The sequence below is a fragment of the Anser cygnoides genome, chromosome 8 (genome assembly GCF_040182565.1).
Source record: "Anser cygnoides isolate HZ-2024a breed goose chromosome 8, Taihu_goose_T2T_genome, whole genome shotgun sequence".
NCBI classification, from domain to species: Eukaryota; Metazoa; Chordata; class Aves; order Anseriformes; family Anatidae; genus Anser; species Anser cygnoides.
The window spans coordinates 19,561,338-19,576,637 of NC_089880.1; positions in this window are offsets into that span (position 1 = coordinate 19,561,338).

Here is a 15,300-nt window from a genome sequence, read left to right on the forward strand (position 1 = left end):
TGATGTTTCAAATAATATTCTGAAAGATCTGTAAGCAAAATACATCTGGAGAACATAGACAGTTGAAAACAAAAACATTACTATAGTTTTGGAAACCAACAAAATCAATTTAACAACTGTTTCTGACTTTTTTTAACTGTGGATCCTGTAAATATGTGTAATGGTATTCTGTTTAACTAAGTGTGAAGATGTTAACACTACTCACCAATCTAGATTACATTTTTATAGAGTAATTGCTGGTGAAATTACTGGTGTTTTCAAAGAAGTACACCAGGATATTTGAGGTGCTAAACTATTACTGCCTGTGTACACATCTGTTAGTTTTAGTAGTTTGGCGACTGTTGCAAAATGTTGGTTCTTTAAAGGCCTAACTCAATGCCTAATGAAAGGTTACAAAAGCCAAGTCTGTGGGTTTTAGACCTAGTTCATGCACTTTCCATTATTAGTGCTACCTAACAGTATGCAAAACCCTATGCCACGGTGAAAGTGTGGCTTATCAAACTGGGGGGAGAAGAGGAAGGGAGGACACAGACCACAAATCACAAATGTAGTTGACAGCTGAATCAGATGTGTAGTTATTGTTTTGAGAAAACATGGACTCAGTTTATAAAAAACATCTATAACTTTCAGTAGGCTTACATGTTGCAAGGTAATTTCATATTTAGTGGAAATATCTGATTTTGATTTGTTTTTAAATGTTGAATTTGTGGGGGGTGTGTAGGATGAATGTCAACATAAGGTCTATATAATGTATTCTGGAGATACTCCGTATGCCCACACTTTAAGAGTAGGGCTGTAGTCCATGCTACAACCACATATAGACCATATAAATAGATGCAGTAGTGTTTGAGTAACAGCAATGTATCGTTTAGCAGGGAAGCAAATCTACTTTCCAGGGAGACACAGCAACATGTGAATGTTCAATTCTGCTGTCGTTTGCCAAGAATGTAAATATTTTTATATAGTGATATACAATATTAGATCATTCCCTAGATTCTTCCCCCATGCTTTTCACACAAAGAATGTGCAATTTTCAAGCGCTCATACCACATACTGAGATCCACCCTAGTTTCTGTGTTTCAACTACTGGCCCTGAAGAGAGATATAACCAAGTATTTTACACTGAGAAGTGTCCTATGTTGGTGTTGTAGACCACAGACGTGAGAAATTCAAAATTCCTTTTTTTTTTTATCCTAAAATCTTATACCCCACATGTTCCCTCTTCCTGATAAGTGTTCAAATTCTGATGAACTGACATATTCCTGTTCAAATCTTTTTTTTTGTTTTCAAGGATGGATTGTAAAACATTGAAACATGGCGTACTGTCAGCTTATCTAAGGGAAAAGAAATTAATGGTATTGCTGTACCTACACCACTGTGAATGTGAAGTAAAAAGAGCTTTCTGAATGGAGAGGGCAACTAGACAAATAGGCAAGATAAGCATAAAATCAGCTTAATAAATGATTTCATTGCCTGATGTATTGCTTTATGATAATGCAAAGTCATGGCCCTTTAAAATGAGGTTCGTGTCTTGACTTCTGCAGATGGATGGCTTGTTGATGTATGGAACTGTAAGAATCAAAGCATCTACACAACAGCAAAACAGCAAAATGTGTGGGCCTCAGTGTAACTGGAGAAACACAGCTAGCAAGTGCTTGTTGTAGAAGACCCACGAATGTGTCATGAATTAGGTGCGGATGGCAAATGTGTATTGAATGGGAGGGAAGACCCTTCAGGAGCGCATAGGCAGTCCCCAGATTTCTGAATTTGTGCCTGGGAGTCTGCCTCACTATTGCTATCTCCACATCATTCTATGTTATACTGAGCTGCTGTTTGCTAAGGCATATTTGTCCTCTCTTCTCTTTGTTAAAAGGATGGGAATGAAAGTGGAAGTCAATAGTGTACATTTAGTACAGCTTTACATCCTCTGTGCTTACAGGAATAGTAGTAGGTGGCTACCCAGGATGCCTTTTGTGGCATGCTTACTAGAGGTCCATGGATAAAGAGTTAGTTATGTGATGCAATCTCATCTCATTGTTTGTTCTTCTTCAGTTGCATCAGAAGCTAAAAAGCAATATTAAGTAAAACAGATGTTCCATGTAAGAAATTGGTGTCCTTGCCCCAGGGACACTGAAGGACTGTGAATGGAAAAGAAGATCATGTCTCTGATACAGAAGGGAGGAGAGATGTGCATCTCTTTATTAAGATGTCATAGAGAATATGGGAAAAGTTTGGGGACTAGTGCACTATAATGAACTTGCTTTCACTAAATTTCTGAAAGCATCTATTTACTGAGGATATCAGTTACAGCCCTCTGGAATTGAGGGTCAGACAAAGCTGATTATTGCCAGCCCAGAATTAGGATTCTCAATAACTTTGCAGCATTGCTGAGCACCTGCTATTTAACCCTAAATGACATTTATTAAGTTTGCGCAGCCAGTGGACTGACGGAGTCACTTCCTCATTATTAAATGTGCGTTTTTCTAATCTTGCATCATTGCAGTGCTTTATTTAAAACTAGAATCAATATTCATGGTGCAGAGGGCTTTTTTCCCCAACTCTTTCATAAGTCTCTTGAGTACTTCTTAGTTTTCAAGCATCTTCAGTGAATGCAGTGAGTATAATACATCTATGACAAGAAAGTCTCAAAGAAATTGCTTTAAGTTCTTTAAAATCAAAAAGCTAAGGCTTTCACAAAAAAGGGGATTTGTCTTCTGTATGAAAATAAATAATTAAAGATTATTATTTTTTTACTATGCCACAATATGTGTTGTAATATTAAAAGGATAAAATGAACAATACTGATATTTTGATTGCTGATGTAACAACTAGTTACTGTGCAATGTCGTTATTAAGTAATTACTGAGTTAATTGGTGGAGTAACATCTGAACTTTTGAAAACCCCATTAAATTCTTTTTGAATGAGATTAAGCATAATATTTAAGTATTAAGCATATAGATTATGTCAGTTGTGTATTGCCCCCAAATTGCCACATGTGATAGAGCATTCTAAAGAACACAAAAGGTAGCAAAGGGGTTCTGAAGTTGGAAAAGAGACCCTTATGTGGAGGAAAAATCTTTGTCTCTGTTCCTCTAAAACATCAGCAAATGCCAAACCAGATGAAATTGAGGAAAATGAGAAATATATGAAGAGGTAGTGGAAGTAGCCAGCCTGGTTACAGGCTGGAAGACAGGAATTTCAGTGGTATCAGAAAACTCTAGAAGTATGTAGGAGGGAGTTGGGGGAAGTAGGTATTCTGGAAGTGACACTGACGGGAGATGAAAGAAGTTAAGAAACAGGAGGGATGACTAGACACCAGCACTTACCATAGTAATCTGGAAACTTTATATTCTACTATAAAGCATTTGTAAGGGTCCAGCTGACAGAATAAGGAAGTCCTTGCTAGGTCCTCCTCTTATTAAATAAATTTGTGAAGGTTTTTGGCAAAAAATTGGAGAAAGGTGGAAGTAAACAATCTGATCAGAAGGGTAGAACACTTCTTAGCATAAACAAACCATACAGATCATGTTTTCTAGTTCTATTCCCAAGACACCTTCACTGAACACTGCTAGAAACAATACAAGATCTGGCCTGGTCCAACAGACTTATTAGCTTATTGAAAAACTCACCACAAAATGTGCTGTTGGGAGACAGGACACGTCACATTATCCCCGAACCTTATTGCACAACAGAAAAGCATTGAAATCGTGGCGATATATTTGTAGAAAAATACTTGAAGAGCACTGTATACCCAAAATGTTATTAAATAATGTAAACTGTTGTCAGCATCTCCCTAATATGTCCTACTGTGCTTTTTTTTTCTTTTTTCTTTTTACTACAGTAATTAAAGTTAAGCTGGTGGCTTTCTAGCAGCAATCTTTATTCTTACTAGTCACAAAATCAGCATTTTCTTTTCCAAGTCTGGCTTTATTTTAACTTTCTTTTAGATCATTTCATAAAAGCAAGTAGCCATTTTTAATCCTGTTTTTCATCTGGGGAAAAAGTGAGTCATGTATTTATTCAGTGAACCACAGAATATACCTGGCAGTGAGGAATGGGTAAAGTCAGGGACAGAACACATCTTATGCCCAGCTTCCTTTCCTCTTTTCTACTTTGTAAGATTATTTCACAGCTGACTTGTGAATGCATCTTGTAACAAACAGTCCTATTTGGAATATGATGGAGACTTGTTTAGGATGTTTAATGACACGACATGACACGGAAGGGATGCTCTTCAAAAACAAGGCCCATGCTCGTGGCTTGCAGGACGCAAGTGCAGCTGTTCAGTGGAGCGGCAGTGAGATGTTCACCATAGCTTTGAGTTCTGTCTAGCAGATCCCCTCCAAACTTGTAAGCTCCTGCAGTGTGTCCATTATGTTCCTGTTTGGCAGAAAGGTGATTGCTGCTGTGCTGACATTCATCACTAAGCATTTTACTGTGGGTCTGGTGTTCTTATGCTGACACGCTTAGCTAAAGTCAGCATGGGGGTGTATCAGACTCTGTTCAGCCTACTGCAGTCCATGGGGAGGGCTTTTTTTTTTTTCCTCAAATGCTTTTTCTTCTCTAATATTATATTATTTTCTGTCTCTGAAACAAGGCAATAAGTGTAATAACAAAATACATCTTTGCAGCCTTTTTCTTACTTGTGTTATGGATAGATTTTGTGTGTGTGTGTATATGTAAATGTCCTCCCTCCCCTTATGTAGTCAATTGAAATAGTAACAGCAGTACATGATACTGCAGGAGGAACAGTAGCCCACTGCCACCTTCTTTAAGCAGTCAGTCATTTTTATGGAGTGACATGTTTTGTTGTATACCCACAGCAGCAGTCCTTTGTTTTTGGAGGGGGGTGGTTTTGGTTGCTTGCAGGGAAGTGTGTTATTCTTCTGGAGGTGAGGCAATTTTAGTAGTATGGCAGTTTTGCATTATGATTTCTATATCACCAATTGTCATGTAACAGATTAGAAAATGCTGGGAAGTAGGCTAGCTGTTTCTGTATGTAGAGCACAGACACTAAAGGCACCTCTGCTGATGAAAAGTGATTTTTGCATATCTCTTGAATCTTCATACTCCTTTCAGAAGGAATGACATTTGAAAAAAGACTGGATTTAATTTTCAGGCATGCTAAATATCTAGTGTCTGCTAACTTCATGTTATCCTGGGGCTGTTCAGAACTGCTGAATATGAGGACCAACGCTGTGTAGGGTGTTTCTTTTCAGTAGCAGCTGAGAAGAGCTGTCTGCAAATAAGCTTATTTTAATACGCTAATTATATGTACTAGTACTGTGTTTAACTACTTAAAAAAAGTTTATTTCCCTTACAAAGGTATTATCAAATGATCGGTCTAATTATTAAATGAAGTTCAATTCATGGTGCAATTAAACTACCTTGTATGTTCAGAAAGAGTGGCAGTATCTATGCTTACTCTCTATGCTATGTAACTAACATCCTGTATTATCTATAGTATCCTGTAATAACTATAGTAGTAGTTGCAAAGACTGTAGGTATGCATAGTAAGTAGGAAGGTAGTATAGTTCCATAGTATAAAAGCGAATATTCAAGGCCTTTTCTGTTCTGCATTTCACGCTCACTGAATTTGGTGCAGAATTATTCTCCTCTGAGCTGAGCCCTAGAAACCATTTAAAGAGAAATGCCCCTAAAATTCTGGCTATGAACAATGGCAGTGTTCATAGCTTGTCATACAAAATGAAGAGATAACTGATGTATTGTTGTCCTAGTCTGCAATAGTTGTCTGAGCTGAACGCAGCAGCTCTGTGAGAATTGGGAAGTATGCTTTTTATCACAATGTTCCCTCTTAGTCAAAGTACTAAGGATAAATGTCTGAGTGTTTATATTCATTTTTGTTGCTGATGAGACATCTACTGCTCTTTCAAATCTGTTTTCAGGAACAATTACAGGAATTGCTATTTTATTCTCAATGCATTGACATAAATCTTAATAATGTAAGTAAAAAACAGAGTTGGAGTTTAATGGGACTGACTTCCTTCTTCCTGCTTTATAAAAGATTGTATATTCAATCAGGAAGAACAACAACAGTGTTTGGGATCACATGTCATAAGCAGTGTTTTAAATATTACAAGAAATACTTAAGGGAGTAGGATTTGAAAACAACTTACATTAAAATGTAGTTGGATGCAATATTAATTTAGCAAATTGGTATTCCTGTAGGTAACTTTTTAAAAGAGTTACGTATAAGCTGTTTGCCTCAATCTAGCTGTAGTTAGCAGCCATGAGTTGCCTTGTTCTTTTATTTCCTCGTGTCAATTCAAGTAACCACACCTAAATCTCTGCAGGTGTGTTGATCTATTTTCCATAGCTGTTCAGTGTAATTGATTTCTGTATCAGTGAAAAATAATAATCCTGGATACAGGATACAGACAATATGACATGAAAGAGAGGTGGTAAAATTTTAAAGGAAACGATGTGTTCTCTGCAAACTGCTCTATTCAGTTGCTAAAGATATTTATATGTTAACTGTTGCAGTCTCTTTGGAGGAATCCATATTGCAGATGTGGGGGGGGAAAAAAAAAAAGCCCCTTAAAATAGAATTTAAGTATGTCCAGGTAGTTGTTACAAAATTGAAAATTGTTGTGACTCTGTTTGTACAGGCAACTATTACATTCAGATAGTTGCTAGGGGTAATTTTAACCAGAAATGACTTTGAAATTAGAATTTAAATAGTTATGGAATTATAAGAGAGGATATACCATTTCTGTGTAAATCAGTTTAATAAAAATCAACCCCCTACTATTTATTAGAAATAATTTCACAATGCGTAGGGTACCAGAGCCTAGAAATAAAACAGTACAGATACCAGACCTGTTCATGTTAACTTCTGTCAATTCAAATTCACATCTTCCTTTTGGATATGTGCTTCATCCTGAAACAAGAATTTTCTGATTGAGGTCCTGTATTTGTTTAATAAAAGAACAGAAAGGAATACATAGGAGAAATGCTAGAAGAAACATGAGCATCAACAAACCTTAATACAAATGTTCAGTCTATCTAAGACAATGCACTTGAATCCATATTTGAACACAACAAGATGACCTTATGCTAAAATGAAATATTATATAGTCAGTTTTTTTTGTTGGTGGTGGTGTGTTTTTTTTTTATGTGAAGGACAAGATACATAGTTAGAAAATTTTGTTTTATGATATCTACTTAAAAAAAAAAAAAAAAAGTCCAGGTAAATTTCAGCCTGTCTCTCCCATCTGTAGTAGTGCTGTGTTGAAGAATTTCCAGCACAACTAAAGCACAGTTAGTTCTTGGGTAGTAAATTAAGAAGATAAGGGAAGTTGTGATGAATATCATAACATTTTATTATTGATGTATCAGTTTGAAAGATAGTGAGAAATGTAGTTGAGAAAAATTGTTGAAAAGCCGTCTATTTTCTGTCTAAGACTGGACCATTTTCTAGGAAGGAGAAAGAGATGTTGAAAAATGTGGCCAAAAATGTCAATCAAAATGATAAGGGCCTGGATTCACCTATAGAAAGAACAGAACAAAAGAAAAAAGAATAAATAAATAAATTGATAGTTGTGTTCAGGAAGAAAATGAATGAAAAGATTCATGACAGGTTAGTGCAAACTAACAGTATGACTGTGGATAAGGTACACTGGCTGCTTGTGTTTACACTTTCTGATGTTAAAATAAATACAAGTGACTAAAAATTTACACTTTTTCTGCATGGTATTAATGAGCTCAAGAAACTTGCTGCAATGCATAATTAAATTCAAGAGCTTAATAGGTATGTGGTTTGATTTATTTGTCTACACTTTATAAAACAAACAACAACAACAAAAAAAACATTTTGTTAATATGGATATTCACCTTAACATAGATGGAAAAAAAATTAGAATGTGAAACTTAATGCATTCTGCCTGAACCACTTTTAAAAGTGCTTTTCTGATCAACTGTGAAATAATGCATGACAGTGGAAGGCCTGTGAGCTAATGTGTTAAGTTAGAAGGTTGAGCAGCAGACACGTTAATATTTTTTTCTTTGACACCTGTAGTTACCTTTGCTTTTTCCACATTAAGGAACTGGAACAAGGAAGATCTCACATTAGTTTAGTGTCTGAGAGACACTAAACAGTCAAGACCTGGCGTGTAACCAGGACTCCCATTATTTCTGGGCTAACATCTGCAACCTTTGTTGCAGGCTTCTCTCTGATTAGTTTTACAGCCACTCTGTTAGCTGTCTTAACAGCTCGTGTAGTGCGGAGAGGGGCAGTGTTGTTCAGCAGTGTACAGTGCAAGTTGTTTCAACTTGGTTTGAATCTGCTTGCCTATGACACTGAATGCTTTGTTTTATTGCAAGAGCAGCACATACACTTTCAGGGAGTTGGGGTGGGGTGTTTTTTTTTTTAAAAAAAAAGGTCAGGGCTGTGCAATCAAGTGGAAAATGTTCTGCCTGCACTAACACTGTAATGATCCTTGGGTGGGAAGAGAAACTTTAATGTCAAATTAATGTCAAAAATTTTATATGTACAGTGGCTACATAGAATCTAGCGTTCTATGTTTATAAAATGTTCAGTCTCACAGTGCAGGAGATGTGTAGAAAGCTAGCACTTGCATCTGTGCAGTTATGATATAGCAGTGGGTTCTGAAGGCAGACAGGCAGAAGCACGGTGCTGGCCTTAGCAGTCAGTACAGGTTGTTGGGCTTTGGGAAAGGGCTGCAGGCCTTCAGCATCGTGCCTCCTTACTATACTCCACAGCTCTTAAGTAAGTGCCATTTAATCTGTGCAGTTTTGGTTGATGCATTTTCAGAGTGGTGGTTAAATGAAGTGGGTGAATGTGCTGATGTGACCGCCGTAGATTCAAGCAAGTGCTTTCAGCTCATGTCACATTACTGAGCTTCCTGTTGAAGGGAGTGGGGTATGAGCATAGTGATTTTGCATATTCAGTAGCACATTTGCAAGTGTAAGAAAACAATCATACTTTATCCAATCTCAAGTTTATAGGTTTTGTCTGCAGCTTGGACTATGAGAAAACAGCTTGAATTGGACTATACTTCATAGTTTCTATGCCAGTATAAATATTTTTGAATGTTCCATTTGTTTGAGCTCAGTACAGTTTAAAGTTGCTTAGGTATCAAAGTAAATATAGGCATGTGTAATAAGTTCTTTACACAACACTTTCTAAATGATGTCAGAAAACATTTTTTAATCAAGAAAGGAATCATCAGCATATTGCTCATTACACTCCTGTTTTTCTTTATTAAAGACTATGAGGAACACACACAAATATGTTCACTAAATAGTGGAAATGTTGTTTACAGTGGTCTTTGGGATCTAAATCTCATATTTTATATTATTTGTATTGACTATTAATTTACATGACCATTAATTTACACCTGCTTGTGACTATTATGAAACTACAGTCAAACACGATTAAGGAGCAACAGTAGAGTAATTATTTTTCAGAGTATGAGGCTGAATGTTCCCATTTTGCCCTCTTTATTTCCTTGGAACTTGGCACAGAAATCCGAGGCTTCCCCTCTCAGGAGCAGTCTTTCCCTTCTGGGGATGGACAGAACAGCTAATTAATTCAAGCATTTCCAAGGGCAAGAAGGCTGAAGGCAAGTCAAAGTGGTTGTCTAGGACCAGATAGGGCATGGCCAAACAGCTGTAGCCCATTGCCCAATTTGTCCGTGCTGAAGCTGGGCTAATGTCTGCTGCAGGGGGGGGCTGACTTTTCTTCCCCTTCAGCTCCTCACTGCACCCACTCCTCCTGCTTCTCCTGTAATAACAGGAAAGAGACTCTCAGTCTGTCCTGTTTCCATCTCTTCCTTTTCCGAGCAGCAGTTGTCCAGCCTTGCTCATAGTTTATTGTGTGAGAAGCCTTGAGCCAGCTATGTCCTGGAAGATTTATGACTGCATTTTTAGACACCAGTTTATCTCTTGATCTTCTGCAGTCTTGAACAGAGCTCAAGAATTTGGAGTGAGAGAAAGAACATCTGTGCTTTCATCCTGCAAGACATCTAGAGTCTTTCTGTATTGTCAGTAACATCTCTTTACCAGTGCAAGTGCTTTTCCTAAGGAGCAGAGAGACTTATTGACAAGGGAGAGATTCAGTTTGTTTAAGTGTTGCTCTTCTGGATGGTAAACTGGTTCATGGGTGAATGTTAATAAATTGCTCTCATAGTGCCAGGAAAGAGGTATTTTATCTACTGCCAACTCCAAAGTCCAGCGCTGGCAAATACTCCAAAGTAGTCCATGGAGTACCGTGGTCAGCTGTTCCCATCTTTTCTGTGCACCATCGTAGTGGTGGTTTCTTGAGTTGGTCATGCTGACTGAATGTCCTCCACAGCGTGGGACTCCATCACTTCCATGTCATGCTGCCCAAGGGACTCTGAATGATTGGGTTCCAAACTGCCTTATTGGACAGTGCAAATGCATCTCAGAAGCACTAAAATAAGAACTGAGATAGGTTTTCATTTTTGCCGTATTTGCCTCAACAATATATGAAGAGGACTTCTTTTTCTGAAGAAAGTTGAGTCAGGAAATCAACAGTTTCTTTGTACTAGAATTTCTCTTCCGTTTCCATGTATAGCTAGGTTGTACTGACAGGATTAGGTAACCGAGTTTCAGCACTAATATTTGTAACCAAAAGAAAGACTGGCTCTTTACAAGCATGAGTTGGGATCAACCTCACGCTTTCAGTACCAGTACAAATGTTTTCTTCCAACTCTCATCTTTGCTGTTCTCAGTGAACCCTCAGTCATTGATTTTTAATTTTGCTTAAGTTTCCCTTACGTCCTACTGATTTCTCAGTAATTTGCACTATATCCCTGTTGGCATCATGTTTGTCTGAAGATTACTGCTTTGTGCTGGCATTCAGGAGCATCCTTCCCTTTCTGATCCAAAATGGTACCACTGACTTCCCCACTGAAAGGAATAAGCGTATGTGGAAACTCTCCCATAGACAGAAATTGTTATATAGCAGCCTTTTCTTTGCTGCCTTCCTTTTTGTTCATGAAACACAACCCCAAAAATTGTTTTGTGGCAAAACTGATAAAGCTCTCCCAGTAATAAAAGGGCTTACTAGAGGATTTCCCTTTTTCTTTCTCCTCATATGATTGCAGCCATAGATTCACAACTTTTTCTCATTGTTTTTGGCTCCTAATAGGATGATGCAATGTGACCAATTCATGCTTTTATGTCATGCAGTGATAAGTGAAAACTCCTATTGGAGCAGATAGCTGCTTTCCCACCAACCTGTGGCACCCAATTCAAATTGTAATGAGTATCTTCATGCAGATACAGCACCTGGTAGCCCAGACAGAATGGAGATTTTAATGGTATATTTAGTGGAAGACATGAGGGAATGTTTTACCAGAGATTATCACTAAATAAATTCAAGATTGAGAATTTAACTTTGCTTTCAATGGAAGATGGTAAGAGTTGCATTCTTCCTCTGTGGCATTGGTTGCAAAAGATGCTTTTAGTATAAATTATATTCTGGCACAAGAGAAATGTGTCCCACGCTATTAGTTTCATGTTATTGATTAGAGAGCACCAGCGTGCAGAAGCGACAGCTATACCATTAGGGTATGCTCTTGACTAAGAGAAAATAAATAGATCTTCATATTAATATTGCATCTTCCTGTAATTCAATGTAAAGAATGCACTCAGCAAAATGTCTTGTCTCTTAGCCATACAATGCAGAAGTCTAATAAGACTATAATCAGGATTTTTTACTGTTGCTGGATTACAAAGAAGCACTTTTAAAAGCAGGTTGTCCATGTAACGTGTGCACCTGTAATGATTTATTGTAGATGGTTGTGTGACATTTATCACCTCTTACACTGACTTGCTAAAGTAGTGAATGTCATTATACCCATTTCACAGATAAGGAATCTGGACTTGGATATATGACACCTTAGCTTCAGAGTTAAGTGGCTGATCAGTCATATGGCAGATTTACAGAGAAGGTGGAAGAGACTAAACCCAAAGATAATCCTTCCTTCCAAAACAAGATATTTGTAAGCAGCAGTTCTTAACATATTAAGGTAGAATATACGTTTGTGTGTGTGTGTGACCAAAAAAGCCCTAGAGTTACCAAATGGTAAGTCAAAATTATATTAAAAACCACTTTTTTGCCCTAGAATCAAAGAATCATAGAATCATTTATGTTGAAAAAGACCATTGAGATCATAAATTCTAACCATCAACCTGATGTACTGAATCCCATTACTAAGCTGGGTCCCTTAGTGCTTCATCCACACATCTCTTAAGCACCTCCAGGGATGGGGTCTCCACCACTTCTCTGGGTAGCCCATTCCAATGCTTGACCACTCTCCATGAAGAAATTCTTCCTGATATCCAATCTAAACATCCCATGGTGCAACTTGAGGCCATTTATTCACATTCTATCGCTTGTCACCTGAGAAAACACTGACACCTGCCTCGCTGCAACCTCCTTCCAGGATTTAACTCCATTCACTACAACTCTTTGGCCTGGCCCTACAGCCAGCTCTTCACGCAGTAACTGTGCGTCTGTCCAAGCCATGAGCAGCCAGTTTCTACAGGAGAATACTCTGAGAAACAGTGTCACATGCTTTACTAAAATCCAGGTAAACAACATCCCCAGCCTTTCCCTCATCTACCAAGCATGTCATCTTGTCATAGAAGGAGATCAGGTTAGTCAGGCAGCACCTACCTTTCATAAACCCATGCTGGCTGCTTCTGATCTCTGGATTGTAATGACATTCAAGATGATGTGCTTCATAACCTTCCCTGGTACCGAGGTCAGACTGACAGGCCTGTAATTCCCTGGATCCTTGATACTGCAATAACAACCACAGTATAGAGACAGAGAGACACCAGCCTGTACTTAGAGTGTTTCTAAAACTTATGACTTACTGTGACTCCTGTGGTTTTTGCTAGAGCAAAACTAGAAAACCTGAACTGGGGGTGTGGCTAAAACAGGAAGTTTAGCCAATGTTTTAAAAGTAAACCTTTCAATTAGCTTTATGACCTATAAATTTGAGTGCTTGAAGTTACCAAAAGTCTTGTATGGTACATGGAGAATAAATGGAAGAGTTTAAGATATTTGTTGTGAATATCAAGATACAGTCACCAGATCTCATTCAGCAGGTACATGCCTGACAAATCCTGGGGAGGATGACAAAGAGGGCAATCCTGTTTTCTGCCATTTGTAGGTGACTTAAAGCTTTGTATACCAACCAAGCAAAATCTTGCAGCACATTTGGTGATCTGTAAGCAGTCACAGCAAATCACTGTGTGGATGTCATTGAAGAGTCTGGACAAAAGCCCTTGATCAGCTATACTGCTTGTTCTACAGTAATTGCAGTGTCTGAGTGTTTTTCAGGGGAATACACAAATAAAGCACCTAACTGTAATCCACAGATAACAGAGCCATTGTCATGGTGTGAACGCTTAAACCCTGTGTTTAAAAAAGCATGTGATTTATAAGGTGTATTATTTTAGCTATTTAGAAAAAAAAATCACAATCGCATTGGTAAATCTGGATTGATCAAATTTAAGGATCAAAATATGCAGAACATAATCAGAAATGCAGACATATCAGTTATGGAAATACATGTGACCAAATAAAGAATATTCATTCTGTAGCTGCTTTAAAAGTCATCTGAAGGGAATGGCATCTCTGTTGCACACATGCCTGGCTTCCCATGCGCCATCTTCTGAAAATTATACTTGAGAGTGAAGATACAATACAAAAGAGAACTGAAATGAAAGGAAGTCATAATGTTGAAGTAGGAAGCAATGAAGGAAAAAAGATTTGCTCTTCCTCCTTAGTTAAAGAGGAACATTAGATGAAGAGGATATTTTGTAATGATGAGAGATGGATACTTGTTGTCTTTTGTTTTGCTTTGTTGTTTGTTTTTTTTGTTTGTTTTGGTGTTTTTGTTTTGTTTTGTTTTGTTTTTTTGGAGGAGTGATCAAAAGAGAAACCAAGAGTACAAAACACTATGTATTGGTAGTGAGTCAAAGTCGATTGCAAAGGACAATGCACATGGAAGAAAAAAGCTAAAAAGATGCTGCTTCCCCCCCCCCCCCCCCCCCCCCCAGAAAAAAGCTTGAGAGAGAAGAAAAGTTCCTTTATCTAAAAAGAAAAGAAATAGACGTTTGCAGTTTCTGGGTCAGCACAAAGGTCTTTCCTTGACATTCCAGGCAGAGGTACTGCAGCCTGTAACGAGGAGCTTTGCATTGTGCAGTCCCACAGCCTGTGTGGGAATCCTACAGGCTTTGAGACAAAGTGGAAGCCCTATAAGCAGATTATTTGCTTTTCCATTTGCAGATGACCCATACGTGGCTGCTGGATTGATAATGCTGACTTTAAAAACTGGGAAGATCAGCATTTGTTTGGCTTCCTGACTAGCTGCAGCAGCAGGAACAAAGAGGGGGAAAACTCACAGCTTCGTTCCTCTGAATCCCTTGTATTTTACGACTAGTGTTGGTCAAATTAATTGATTAGTACAGCACAAAGTGCTCTGCCAACAACAGTCTCCTCTGTTAAGCATGCAGTAATCCTTACTGTAGCCGTATGGTAGAGGAAAGATGTGATTTAGCCTATATTCATGATCCTGCACTTCAAGGAAGTTGTGACCTTACGTTCTTCTATTTCCAGCTTCAATTGGTCAGCAGATTAAAAAGCTAAATTTGGGCCATGTGAAGGAAAAACAAGATCAGGAAAACAAGATAACATGGTTGAGTTCAGACTGGGTGCTTAAATACTGAAATGCTCACTGAAATTAAAAGAATATATGCTGAGCAAACTAAGGCTCTACTACTACAGTCATTTCTGGGAAACTTCATCTTTGTAGCTATTTTTCCAACTTCTTCAAACCCTAATGTTGCAACAGTACAGTAAAGTGAAATAATTATAACACCTTCTGGGGATGGGAGAGTAGCTCTAACAGACTGTTTCTTTTATCTTGCTAGATTTAGGATGGTTCCACCTCTCACCAAATCATAAAGGCATACCAAACTCTGTTTTGCAGGGATGTTTGTGAAAATACAACACAAAAAGACCCATCTTTACATCTTAAATATTATATAAAGCAGAAAATGACCCAAAAATCAGCAAGGAAGTTATTTTTTATATTGACCATACAGACTGAACAGTCCAAAATTTTGTATGTGGAGCAGGTATTACTCGTTGTGCTGAACATCAGCCATTTTATATTATGATACAGTTTGTGTCACCCTTGCCTTCTTGTCAGGGTCCTGACTGAAGGTCATGTCTTTGATTAGCATTTGGAAACAGTCTGTCCTAACCTTCTCAT